Raw genomic sequence first — 13,744 nt, 5'->3', positions numbered from 1 at the left:
GTTCTGATAACATTGCGCCGAAAAAGCCAGAGGTAAGAGAATTCCTCCAATCAGAAAGAAAACTTTAGCCGCGGAAATTACAAAGCGAATGGAAATTTGGCAAATCCAGATATAACCGGATCTGAAAGTGACTATGGACTAGTGAGAGGGGGTGAGGGAAAGATTAGGTACCTGGCCAAAATCTACATTGGTCTGAAATTAAGGAAATTTATATCCAATAACGGAACTATGTTCCGGTATGACGTCAGAATGGTAAACCTTGTAACTATTCAAGTTATATATCCGTAAATGGGATTTACACTCAATCAAAATATAAATAAATATATTATACAGTGGGAAATATGGTTATTAATGAAACCTTTCGATTCATTATATTTAATTCGAAGTAAAGGGAGTAAATGAATTGTGTAGCTAAACCGAAATTGAATAAAAAAAAAAAATTACTAGGTACAGGGTGCGTAAAAAAAAAATTGCCATTACTTTCAACTGTAATGGTACATTACACACATGTGTGGAAACACTTAACGAAAAATGTCCAGAAATGCATTCATACTCAGTAAACGTGAGTTGAAAGCATCAGAAATGTAAGGATTAGCGTCAAGAATATTAAAGCCATTGCCAATTCACCAATAATATTCCCTCAAACCGATGCAATATGATGTACACGGTTGCATACCAATAAGGATGCAACAACTGAGGCCAAGTTCAAATTGTGCAATTGGACTCACTAAGAAACTGGGTAAACTAAAGGAATGCCACTAGTGGGATCGCATGATCGATATTGAAATGTGGCCGATGTGTGTGTTGATATCAACATCTAGCTAATGGACAAATGTCAACATGTCGCACTACTGCTGGGACACCATCTCACGTGAGAAAACTAGGAAAATAACGTTGTACATTCTGCTATTACATCTGGTGCACCTTTTGGTAGAACGTAACTAGAACACGATTGTATCAATGTCCCTCTTTGTTTGGGACATTGTCCCACAGTCGACACATATGAAAAGAAATATCTTAATGCATGGTTCAAATTCTGATAGAGCGTGAAAATAACCAACTTGTATCATGTCCCACGTCTTCTGAGACATATGACGTACTTGAAATATAGGAAAATACCTCCAGAAATTCGTATCTTACACATAGTGCACATGCCAAGACAAAGACGAAAATGAACCGATTTGGCACATTTAACACTACAGCTGGAACACCATACATATGGAAAATAAAACGACATGAGAAAACGGAAGAAACGTCTTAAAGCTCTGTTTACAACTGTGCAGTAGGAATAACAGAATAAAACACACAAGTATGTCGGGAGGCTGTACAAGATCGCTTGTCAAACAAAGTGGGTACTCCTCAAAGAGGTGAGGTGATTTTGAGTTTAACGTCCCGTTCAGCAGCAAGGCTATATGAGACGTGGACCTACTGATTAACGTGGAATCCGAACCACATGAGCTCCCGCCGGGAATCGAACCCGGGTCTCCCACGTACTCCTCAAAGAAATGAATACAGAGAAAGTGAGGCTCATTCGAACCTTAGGGCTACAGCGCTCGCTTTTGCTCGCGTGGTCGCAGTTTCCAATCCTACTGGGAGCCCATGGCCTCAGATTCAAGACCCGAGTAGTTATTTTCCTATTTTTCGCACGTGGGATGATGTCCCAGCAGTAGTGGGACATGTTGACTTTTGTTCATTAGCTACATGTCGATATCAACACACACATCGGCCACATTTCAATATCGACCATGCGATCCCACTAGTGACATTCCTTTAGTTTACCCAGTTTCTTAGTGAGTCCAATTGCACAATTTGAACTTGGCCTCAGTTGTTGCATCCTTATTGGTATGCAACCGTGTACATCATATTGCATCGGTTTGAGGGAATATTATTGGTGAATTAGCAATGGCTTTAATATTCTTGACGCTAATCCTTACATTTCCGACGCTCTGAACTCACGTTTACTGAGTATGAGTGCATTTCTGGGCATTTTTCGTTAAGTGTTTCCACACATGTGAATCACCCTGCTTCATCTGTTATGATCTACCGACACTCCAGATGTCTTTCTAGAGCATTTGAGTACAAACTCGGTACACTTAATACTCAGAACGTCACTGTTGGCCAGCATCTATACCTGGCGATTATGCAACCACACACAACGAGCATGAAGGTGTCCGCCATTTTGTATATGTTCCAGATATCGACTTAATACAAACAAATTATTGTTACCTGGTAGGAAGCCTATCAATTCATATCCATTTAGACCAAGTTTCATTTGGCAGATTATCCGGGACTCCCTACGTTCCTTTGGGGAATCCCTTGCGCGTGCACAGTAGGATTGTGAAACATACAAAATTCAATAGAGCAGGTATGACTTCTTCAGTGAATTCTTTACCCGCTCTCTTTATGTTTGATAGTTTCCGAACTATTGGCGTCCGAAAGTCATTTTCCCACGCTTTCGGCACCTTGTAGATCTGAAACTATGTTCGATAGCAGAAAGTTGAAGAGAACTTTTTTCTTGTCTCAGTGGTAGGAGCCACCTCCCAAGAGTTGTAACACTTATTTTGCAACACCCGATATATTTTAAGCTTTATATTCCTCGACAGAATTCGCGACGACAAGAGATTTTGAACCGAATAGTAACACGAATTCCCTGCTTTTAGTCGACATTTAATTTCTCCGTGAATATGATTTTCGTCTGTTAATATTGATCCTAGATATTTGAAACTATCCACTTTATCAAAAGTGTTATTTAATATTTTAACGCGTCCATAATTTGCTGTAATCCGGTCCATTTTCGCACGCATCTGGACTATTTAAAAAGTCTGCAGAAGTTTAAATATGTTTTTCTTTATTGTGTCAAAAGAAGTTATTTTAAATACTGAACCAAATACACATAAACATGTAGCTTTACTCGTTGGATTAAAAGAAATATGGTTCAAACGTGGGTCTAGTAGAGTTCACACAACAGTGGATACTTGGGGAAATCGGGAAGCCAGAGGGTGGTGCTGATCAGTAATCACATCTCTGCCTCTCAATACCAAGACTATGAAACTGTAAGGCCAGGGCAGCCTATCCGAGCCGAGGAGCAGTATACACAGGAAACTGTAAGAAAAGGAATCAAACCTCTTATCGCACATTCAAGCGAGAGCAGGTGTAGCGTACTGAAAGCCACTTGCATGGAGTGTTACAGTTTTCTGTGACTTTGTTCCATCAAAGATCGCTATGAGAAAGAGAGATAGAAATGGGAAAATTGATTGAAGTTGCGAGAGTCCATCTATTGCTTTATGACACTATCCGTGAAGAAGAATCAAGTTTTATATATATGAAATAAACTTGATATATATGAACTAAAACATCAGACGAGTTGAGTTATGTTAATGGTAAGTACCAGTGGACTCACTAAACACCATGCTGCGAATAAAATTTGTTCGGTGGGTTTTAAACTATTTGCTTATTTTTTTTTCTTGCTATCGGTCAAAGGCGTCATTCATAGAAGGAAGGAGAAGACAGTTCCTTTCCCTTTGTCAAATTATCATGTTAGAACTATGCAAAAATTAGAAGGAAAATAAATAGTTTACTTGATTTAAACTTATTTGTCAACTGAGGTCATTAGATCTGTAACGGTAAATAAATGTGATGAATCAATACCAACAGTGAAGTATTCTGTGTGAAACAATGTGAAATAGTATATTCTGTAGTAAAGTAAATTGGAAAAACGAATACGTATACAACGAGAATATTGCTCTTTCATCATTCCTTGTAATAACCATACCAAGTTTAATAATTCCTCGCGACTACATGGATATCCAGGGCGAATTAAGCTTTTGGGGCCCTGGAGCCGACTATTTCAAGGGGGCGCTATGTTACGAATAATTCCGGCGCATACGTTTTCTTATTAGGAAATAAGGGTTATGTTGTAAAATCCTCCATTACTACACGAAATGATATGATCTTAATGGAATTATTGATTGAAGATAAGAGTGCTGATGTTGTATTAAATTCTGCTTCGCAGTAATTAGAGAGGATTCAGTTTTACCTAAGGTTAATATATTGAATATCGACACACGAATAAAAGGAATTACTCAGAATGATCTTGATAAACAAGATAGCAATTGTACGTTTCAATAGGAAAACATTTCGTTATGCTTTTCGCGTGTTAAGTAATTTTCCCCAAAACATGTTGTTAGGGAATGACTTTTTAGATGTCAGAGAGCCCAAATCGATTTGAATAGGAACGTTTTCTTGTTAAGGAGATTTGAAAAACCTTCTAGATTTGCTCTAAGTAATGACAGAGATATTTCAAGGAAATTGTCACCACAAGCTAGTAATTTGGTTTGTAATAGAGGCCAAAAATAGCTCACTCTTTCACAAAATAAGTATCGTGAAGGCGTTGGTAGAGAAACATTTAATCCTAACAATACCGTGAGCGTAGCGAGTGGGGAAAAAATAGCATGGATCTGAAGCCTATAATGTAATAACTTAATTGCTATATTTTAGTATTAAAGAGAGGGATTTTGGGGGTCCCATGAGCCTGGGGACTCTGAAACTGGGCTCCATTGGCTCCGCCTTTAATCCGCTTCTGTGGATATCGGTAGCAATAGCAGAATGGGAACAGATGTTTGACTTCTAGTGCAAAACGTAATTCAATGAGGTTGTGACTCTCACTGAAGAGTGGTGGTGTTTATAAAGTATGGATAAACAAAACGAAAATAATTGTTCGGGAACTTTTTTGTGTCCGTACACCTGCCGGATTAGATTACGTAGGGTCCATTTAGTTCAAGTGCGACATCTTCAGATTTGAATTTTAACTAGCTTGCAATTTCGTACCATTTCTGTTCCTTATTGTACCACCAAGAACAAATTTTGTACCATTCATATTAACAAAGGAGAACTATTTCAAAATTTGGGCCACTTCAATCGCCTGTAGTGTGACATCTTCAAATTGAAAATTTTATTAGCTCAGGATTTTTCACTAGTTTTGTGCCTTTTTATACCATCAAGAAAAATTTTGAATCATTTAAATAAATGAGAGATGGTCATTTCTATATTCGACCTCTTCGATTTCGTGTGATGCGACATCTTCAAATTCAAGTTTTAACTGCCTCCTAAGTTTGTACTATTTTTGAAACTTTTTGTAGTAACAAGTTTTTTTTTTTCAATTCTAAGAAATGTAGGTCATTTCAAAATTTCGGACTCCATTTCGTTATGGTGCAACATCTTCAAATTCAAATTTCAACTAGTTCAGAATGTTATACCTTTTTCACCACCAAGAAAAAAATTTATAACATTCAAATAATCTCAAAATTTGGCCACTTCGATCACCTGTATGTAGTACGACATCTTAAAATTCGAAATTTACCTAGCTCAGAAGATTGCACTATTTTTCTACCTTTTTGTTCCACTAAGGAAAATATTATACCATTCAAACAAACGTAGGACAACCATTTCAAAATTTGGACACATCAATCATCTGTATTACGACATCTTCAAATTCAAATTTCAACTAGCTCAGAAGTTTGTAGCATTTTTGTACCTTTTTGTAACGCCAAGAAAAAATTATACCATTCAAGTAAATGTAGGTGGCTCATTTCAAAATTTGGACCACTTCGTTCACCTGTAGTACGTATCTTCAAATTTGAATTTTAACTGGTTCAGAATTCTGTATCATTTTTGTACCATTGTGACAGTAAAATTTTGTACAACTCAAATTAACAAATTAGAACCTAAACTAAATTTGGATCACTTAGATCACCTGTAGTGTGACATCAAATTCGAATTTCAAGTAGCTCAGAAGTTTGTACCATTTTTGTACCTTTTTTGTACCATCAAGGAAAAAAATGTATCATTCAAATAAACGATGGAAGGCCATCTCAGAATTTGGCAACTTCGATCACCTCTAGTGCATCATCTTCAAATTCAAATTTGAACTACCTCAGAACTTTGTATCTTCTTGCATAACCAAGAAAAGCATTTGTACCACTCAAATTAACAGTGGAGCACCAAAATAAAATTTGTACTGCTTCGATCACCTGTACAGCAATATCTTCAAATTAAATTTTAACTAGCTCAGACGTTTATACTCTTTTGTACCTTTCTGTAGCACTAAGAAAAAGGGTCTACAATTCAAATAGAGTTATGAGGATTATTTCAATTTTTTTGGCATTTCAATCACCTATAATGCGACACCTTCAAACTCAAATTTTAATTACCTCAGAAGTTTACACCTTTCTGTACCACCACATAAAATGTTGTATCTCTCAAATTAACAAAGGAGAGCCAAAACTAAATTTAGAACTCTTCGGTCACCTGTAGTGCAACATCTTCAAATTAGAATTTTAACTGGCTCAGAATGTTGTACCATTTTTGTCTTCTTGTATCACCAAGAAAAAAAAAATTGTATCATTCAAATAAATGAGTGAGGATCATTTCAAAATTCGATCACTTCAATCATTCGTAGTGTGAGATTTTCAAGTTCGAATGTTAACTAGCTTGAAATTTTGTACAATTTTTGTATCTTTTTGTACCACCAAGAAGAAATTTGTACCATTCAAATAAACATTGGAAGGGCATTTCAAAATATGCGGGATGCCTTTAGTTGTGGTGCAATATCTTCAAATTCGATTTATATTAGCTCAGAATTTTGTACTATTTTTGTAACTTTTTTATCACCAAAAATAATTTTTGTGCTATTCAAATTAACAAAAAGAGGGCCAAAACAAAATTTGGGTCACTTCGATCACCTGTATTGCGACATCTTCAAATTCGAATTTTAATTAATCTAGTATTTTGTACTACTTTTGTTCCTTTCCATAGCACCAAGAAATATTTTGTAGCATTCAAACAAACGTAAAAAGGTTATTTCAAAATTTGGGGGTCCATTTAGTTGTAGTGCAATATCTCCAAATTAGAGTTTTAACTAGCTCAAAATTTTGTACCATTTTTTGTATCTTTTTGTGTCACCAAGAAACATTTGGTACTATTTAAATAGACGCGAGAGAACTATTTCAAAATTTGAGAAATCTCTTTAGTTGGAGCGCGACATCCTCAAATTGAAATTTTAACCTACTCACGTCAGAATTTTGTACGATTACATAGCTCCCACAAACCTACAAAATCAGGTAATCAATTTGTTTTTCAGTTTTGTGAGCAATGCAGAGTAATACTCTGCATTAAATGTCTAACCCTTGGGCAGGTAGTCCAGGAGTACAACTCCATCCTTATTCCAGAAGAACGTTGCAAATACTTTCCCAGCCGAATTCTGTCTCTTGAATTTCTTGGGACGAGGGGAACCTGAGTGCTGCCACTCCATTGATTGTTGTTTTGTTATAGGATCGTAGTGATACAATCATGTTTTGTCCATGTTTATTGTTCGTGGTAGAAATTGGTCGACATTGAGGTCAAAATGAGAGATGACTTCCCTTTATGTCCTCACTCTTCCATGCTTTTGATCTACTGACACATTTTTGGGAATCCATTTTGGTGAGGGCTTTCACATGTTCAAGTAATTATGATTTATGCTACCGAAGCATTCCCGAAAAATGTTCACAATCTCTACCACACGTTATGCTGTAATTCTGAGATTTTCAAGAATAATTTTATGAATTTTATCCATGATTTCGAAGACAGTCATTGTTTTTGGCTTCAGAGGACAGCATTATATGTTCAGAAATCGCGACTTTTAAACTGTGCCCCCCATTTATTCACTGCATATAGCAGAGGAAACTCTTGTATAGTATTTCACGGATTTCCTCATGAATTTGATTCGATTGCTTTAATAAAACAAAATTTTGATGACAGCTCTGATCTCGATTTCGTGAAATTCGCTGGTTGGACACACATGATAAGTTCAGAAGCCTGAAAAACACAATAAGAATTTTGTTACTAATATATGAGTTTGTATTTGTACATATAGAATATGTTCTCTAAAATGAACAATATAATTATTCTGCCTACACTCTAGGTTGGGCTACGAATTTTTCAGTAGCCCCTCGTATAAGCAGCCCTTCTTTTCTGCTTGAAATAACATACCTCTCCGGTGGTCTCGTATAGATTTTCTTAGGATATAATGATAGTATTCGGAGTTACACATGAAATACCTCAACAAAGCAGTATGAAAACCGTACTTAACCGACTTTAATATGCGTAGGTTCAAGTATTACTTCAACACGGGTGCAATGATTTCAATGATTTTTTGAAAGATTATTCTGTTTCAATGGTTCCACATAAATTTCATAAGGATCTAACAATAGTTTTCCTAGCTAAAGCATAAAACTCATCAAAGGTTGACAGAGTTCATACCATAATTGAAGGGTGTGAATGAAAACAATGGTAACCCTCATTTTAAAAACGGGTTACTTGGTTGCAGGGAAACAATAACACTTGTATGAGCTGAATTATGGGTACAATTCAAATTTTAAGAATACAGCTGAATATGTAGTTTCAAAGTTGAACTCTTTCTATAATTCAGCTCGCATACTCTACGTTGCCAGTCGTCACTGGACACCCCTCAATAAATGCTTGTGATCGTCTGTACCCATCATACAGCCTATGAAAGGCGTTGCTGGTTGAGAAGGATCCTGTCATACAAGACTGTAAACATTGTGAATACGATCCACCGAAATTTCCCATTAATAGTATATGTGATGAACATAAGTTTCGGCTTAAATCACCATATAATGACCGCTTGAGGAAAATCAACGTTAGATATAATTGAGAAACCGTGCACAGTATGAACGAGAACGATCCCTATGCTCCAAATCTGGCCCTGGCAACTCATCACCTGCCTCTTCAACGCTTAGTCACAACACCTCTGTTGCTTTTCCGAAACAATCAGATGTTCAAATTACGACAGACGTACCAGAACATGCTTTTAAGAAAACCAAACATAGTTTTAAACAAAAGTAGAGTACCTGCAATAGTACCTACCATAAACAGTTTTGCACCTATAGCGCAGGATAATCAACTAGAGGAAGAATTGAATGATAACATGGAGATTACAGTGCCTCCTGAGCCGAATGCTCATACCAACATACGCAAGATTACTTTAGATAAAGATGGTACACCCTGCTACATCAAGTCTCTCAGTATCTACGAATATCCCGACAACAAGGGTTACAAACTAACTTATCGAGCTTCCACCGTTTGTAGCCAGATACCTTACTGTGCGGTGTATTCAGATAGCATAAAGTTCAAGTGTCATATACAAGAAGACTATACTGAACTCATCAAATTCTGTAAAAAGTTTAAGCTCTAGTACGCCCTGGAGACAGTGAAGAAAGATCCTATACTCAAAGTGGTCATTCGACAACTGCCCATTGACACTTCTCTAGAAAATATTAAGGTAAACTTGGAGAACCGTGGTTACTCAGTCAGTTCTGTATCACAAATGAAAGGAAGACATGGCCTATCTATGCCCCTTTTCTTAGTGACGTTAAAGAAGACCGCTACTGTCGAAAATATTTATGACCTGGAATTCCTTGAATTTTATAAAATTAAAATTGAACCATATCAAGCAAAATCCTAAGTGCAATGTTACCGTTACCAGAGTTTAGGACATACTCAATTCTACTGTCATGCAAATCCCCGCTGTGTTAAATGCGCAGGCGGACATCTTACAAATGCTCACGCAAGACTCAAGATGATGCAGTGAAGTGCCCCAATTGTGGAGGGGGCCACCCATGTCCGGTGATTCATAAAGTATTATCCAAACTCATTTCTCAGCAACAACAGCTCCCACAGACGAAAGATTTTCCAGCTCTCTCTTCAGATTCTTCTTCAATACCATCAAACAAGACGAGCCCAAAACCAAATTACGCTGTGAAAACCAACCCTTCATCCAACAGTCTTCTGCAGAAGAACCTGATACTATTTGGCGAGAACTTCTTGCATTATTACAAGATCTACAACTGAAGAAACTGTTTCAAGCACTTCAAAAACGCCTTCAGCGGCTTAAATAAGCTTCAGACATCTTCACAAAACTTTCCATTCTTTGTGAAATATTAGAAGTAATTCAAGATTAACTATCACAGTAATCACATACAGGACCACACCTTTATGAGGACATTCCAGTTACTCTTGTTGGATGAGAAGACCACCAATCACGTCTCAAGAACTATCTTTAAACCAGGAACTTATGAGATGAGGTCAGTGGGCCAACTACTAGCAGCACGACCAGACAATTTCATATATTCATCATCATGGCAAAAAAATCACATACATTAATGAAGGAGCGACAGTTGCACTTGAACTATTCACATCATATGCGTTCCACTTCAAATGCAACAACAGCACACATAGAGGCAAGTGATCCAGTAGGGAACCCGATACTCAACCCACTTAAACGTCAAATGATGATGATGATAATGAATGCAGTCATATCAGCTACAGCAGACAATATGGACAGACGACGCGAACTTACGCGTAGTATGGTGGAAAGAAGGATGATAATCGGAGCCCACAGTTTTGGATATACGACCCGTGAGATTTTCAACGAATTTCAGTTACCCCAATCAACAGTGAGTGGAAGCGAGAGGTGGTTATGACATGCCGGTCGAGGCCCATTAAAGCGAAAATATTAACGGATTGTGACAGTCGAGCTTGAAATTCTTGCAAAGTATAAAACACAGATTTTGCACAAGTCGCATTTTATTTTACGTAAAAATAACTAATGTAAAACACTTTGAATCCGTGATATATTGGGGTTGAGTGATCATTATAGTAATGATAATAATAATAAAGCAATAATAGTATTACAATAACCATTACCTGAACAACAAAAATTTGATAAAGAAAATTAATTAACACCGCGGACTCAGGGCTGTCACTTTGAAGTTTCGTTCAATACCACTGCGTCATAAGCTCCTCATGTAAAGTTGATAAATTAAACTACTACGCAGGACATATGTTTTCTAAATATATTCTACTTTAACATATCTCGAAACCTAACTAATATCCTTACTCGTTCTGAAATAATTTAAGAAATTACAAAGTAACATCTACCATCTTTTCTTCTTCCTAACCTGCGGGACTAACATCAAAATCTCGTTTCATCTTGAGCAACGCTTTGAAACATTTCCCTCGTTGAGGAAAGTCTATTTAATCTGTTTCTGAGTTGAAGAAAGAAATGGTTGTGACTTAACTAATGATCGTCTCTTCATGCAGGCCTTATGTTAGTGTCTGTACTACTAGTCTTACAAGAAAGGTTTATTAGCTAACAATTTTTGTGCAACATAAAATAAGTGATCGCCGCAGGTAAGCGGTTATCGCATTGGATTCTTATCGAGGTGGCCCAGACTCCAATATCTCCAGGTTCGAAATTTTTAATATGCTACAATTTCAATTGGGCGAGATCGTCTCCTGAGGAGAAGGAAATAGATATTCGAATGACGAAATTGACGGCGAATTGAAGTAGATCCATGGAGACAAAGATTTATGGACTTATTTCCTTCAGTTGTTCCAGATTTACCATTTTCTAGCTCATATATATATATATATATATATATATATATATATATATATTTATATGCAGTATGTAGTGTAATAATACATTATACAGACAGCAAATTATAATGTCATTGATATATGGAACTCGTTGGACATGCTCCAATGAACAGGGATTAATCTTAAATTGAAGACATTTCTCGTGCAATTCAACTGCACAGCAAAGGTCTATTTCAGTGCTTCACAGGTTTACCAACTGCCGTCTTCTAATTGAAATGTTAAGTACAAATTGAGTTTAGTAAGTCCAGGAGTTTGTGATACCAGCAAAAGTACTGAACCCGATCTAATGGCGTTACAGCAGTCATGATGTAGAGATACTTTTGCCGTTGACTTTATCATGCCCAACAGAAACTGGTCGAATTCCCTGGGATTCTTTCATCCAAAGTATCTATGAACGGCTATCTACCGTAGTAGTGTATGAACGGCTATCTACGCAGCTAACTTTACGTTCTGAGTAAATGGACAGCAGTGGACATTTGCAGAATCTGCTGGTACTACTACTTTGAATACATCGTTGATCAACTTTTCGCAGCCTTGTTTGTTCATAATTGAAGCGCAGTGTCAAAGAAATTTTTTATATGTAAAATAAGCCCAATCAGAATAGTCCATAAAGCTTTGGAATGGAGTCAAACGGGATAAATTTCAAAGTACTTCTGAGTAGATCATCAGAAACTCTATCGAATGACTTTGAAACTTTCATTCCGTTTGTCGTAGTTATTCCTTTCCTTTCTGATTACTTTAGTGTTTCAATGTAAAACTACAATATATTTCAAGGATTGATTTAATGTAAAAACATCTTAGAATAAAAAGTTTAAAATAATAACAATTAATAATACATAATCATTTGTTACAATCTGTTCTTGTTCCAGAAGATAAAGCCAGGCTTCTTGCTGCCTCGTCTCCCGAAGCGGGTGCATGGTTGATGGCGATACCTTCTCCGCTTTTAGGCCTTCATTTGTCAAATGAAAGCTTTCGAATTGCTGCAGCCTTAGGCCTACCGCTCACTGGCGACAAAACAGTTGCGCAACTATCTCGTCGCTGTCGCCTGCAGTCAGCAACTTCACGGAGACAAAACAGTTTTGTTGCCATACCCTCGCTCACTGGCGACGGCAACAGAAAAGTTGCCGAGCATTTGATATCACAATTTATATAATCGGCAACCGGAACAGTTTGCATAATCGCTGGTTTCGAACATTAAAAAAAAACTACCGCCCATTCCAATGGTTAAATAAATAAATTTAAATAAACTTTCGAAGGTAGCGTCAACAGGGGCGTTATTTCAGACTTCACTTGAGGGGGGCAAGAGCACCACCGACATAAGATTTTCACGTCTTGTACTAGTATATTAGTAGACAATTGATTAAAATATATGTATTCCTCAAACTCTTGGGGAGCAATTGCACCTCCTGCCCCCCCCCCTAAATGACGTCCCTGAACGTCAATGAGTGACAAAAATAACAGCATTGTGTAAGCTGATATGAACGGGAACAATTATTCGAATCAAAAGATAACAACAACAACGAAAATATAAAACGACTGGAAATAACTAACAGAACGAAACTAACAAAAGCGGCAATACGACAACACTGTACAGTAACTGTACTCTCAATGTTCTACGTATAGCCATAAAATAAAAATTGGCTTTCTTCGTTCTTCCCGCGTATTCTTCACGTTTTAAAATCGGCCATTACAGTACAGTTTTTTTTTTCTTTTTTATATTTGAAATGGAAAGAAACTTGAAAATGATAATTTTATCTGTATTTTTTTCTAGTTGTGGGAAATTAATGAAAGTAGTAGTGTGTAGTATGACAGCGATATGTCATTATCGAAAAATGTACCTACCTGTGTTGTTTTTTCTTGGCTGGAAAGCTCATTCTAGTTTCTTATAACAGCGAAACACACTTCCTTCCATAATTTCTTCTTTATATATATTTCTTCTTTAACGCTGAGCGTTTCTCTATATCCTCAATTAATTTTTCATAGTCTTTATCACTAAAGACATGCTAGACTAATCAAAGAATGTATTAGTTTCCATTGCGAACACTTCTTTTCACGTGCTACACACGGAACGAACTGTTACGTGAAAAAACTTGTAGAAAACATTTATTTTTTACCTTTCTATTTGGAGGATACCTCGGCAACTTTTCTGTCGCCGTCGCCTCAGTGAGCGGACTCCCATAAGACTCAATGCATTTTTAGATGTTGCGCAACTGTTCCGTCGCCGAGCTGTTGCCCTTCTGTCGCC

The sequence above is a fragment of the Thermobia domestica genome, chromosome 5 (genome assembly GCF_964235325.1).
Source record: "Thermobia domestica chromosome 5, izTheDome1.hap1.1, whole genome shotgun sequence".
Lineage (NCBI taxonomy): Eukaryota > Metazoa > Arthropoda > Insecta > Zygentoma > Lepismatidae > Thermobia > Thermobia domestica.
The sequence above is the reverse complement of the archived record's forward strand: the minus strand, read 5'-3'. Positions refer to the sequence as shown.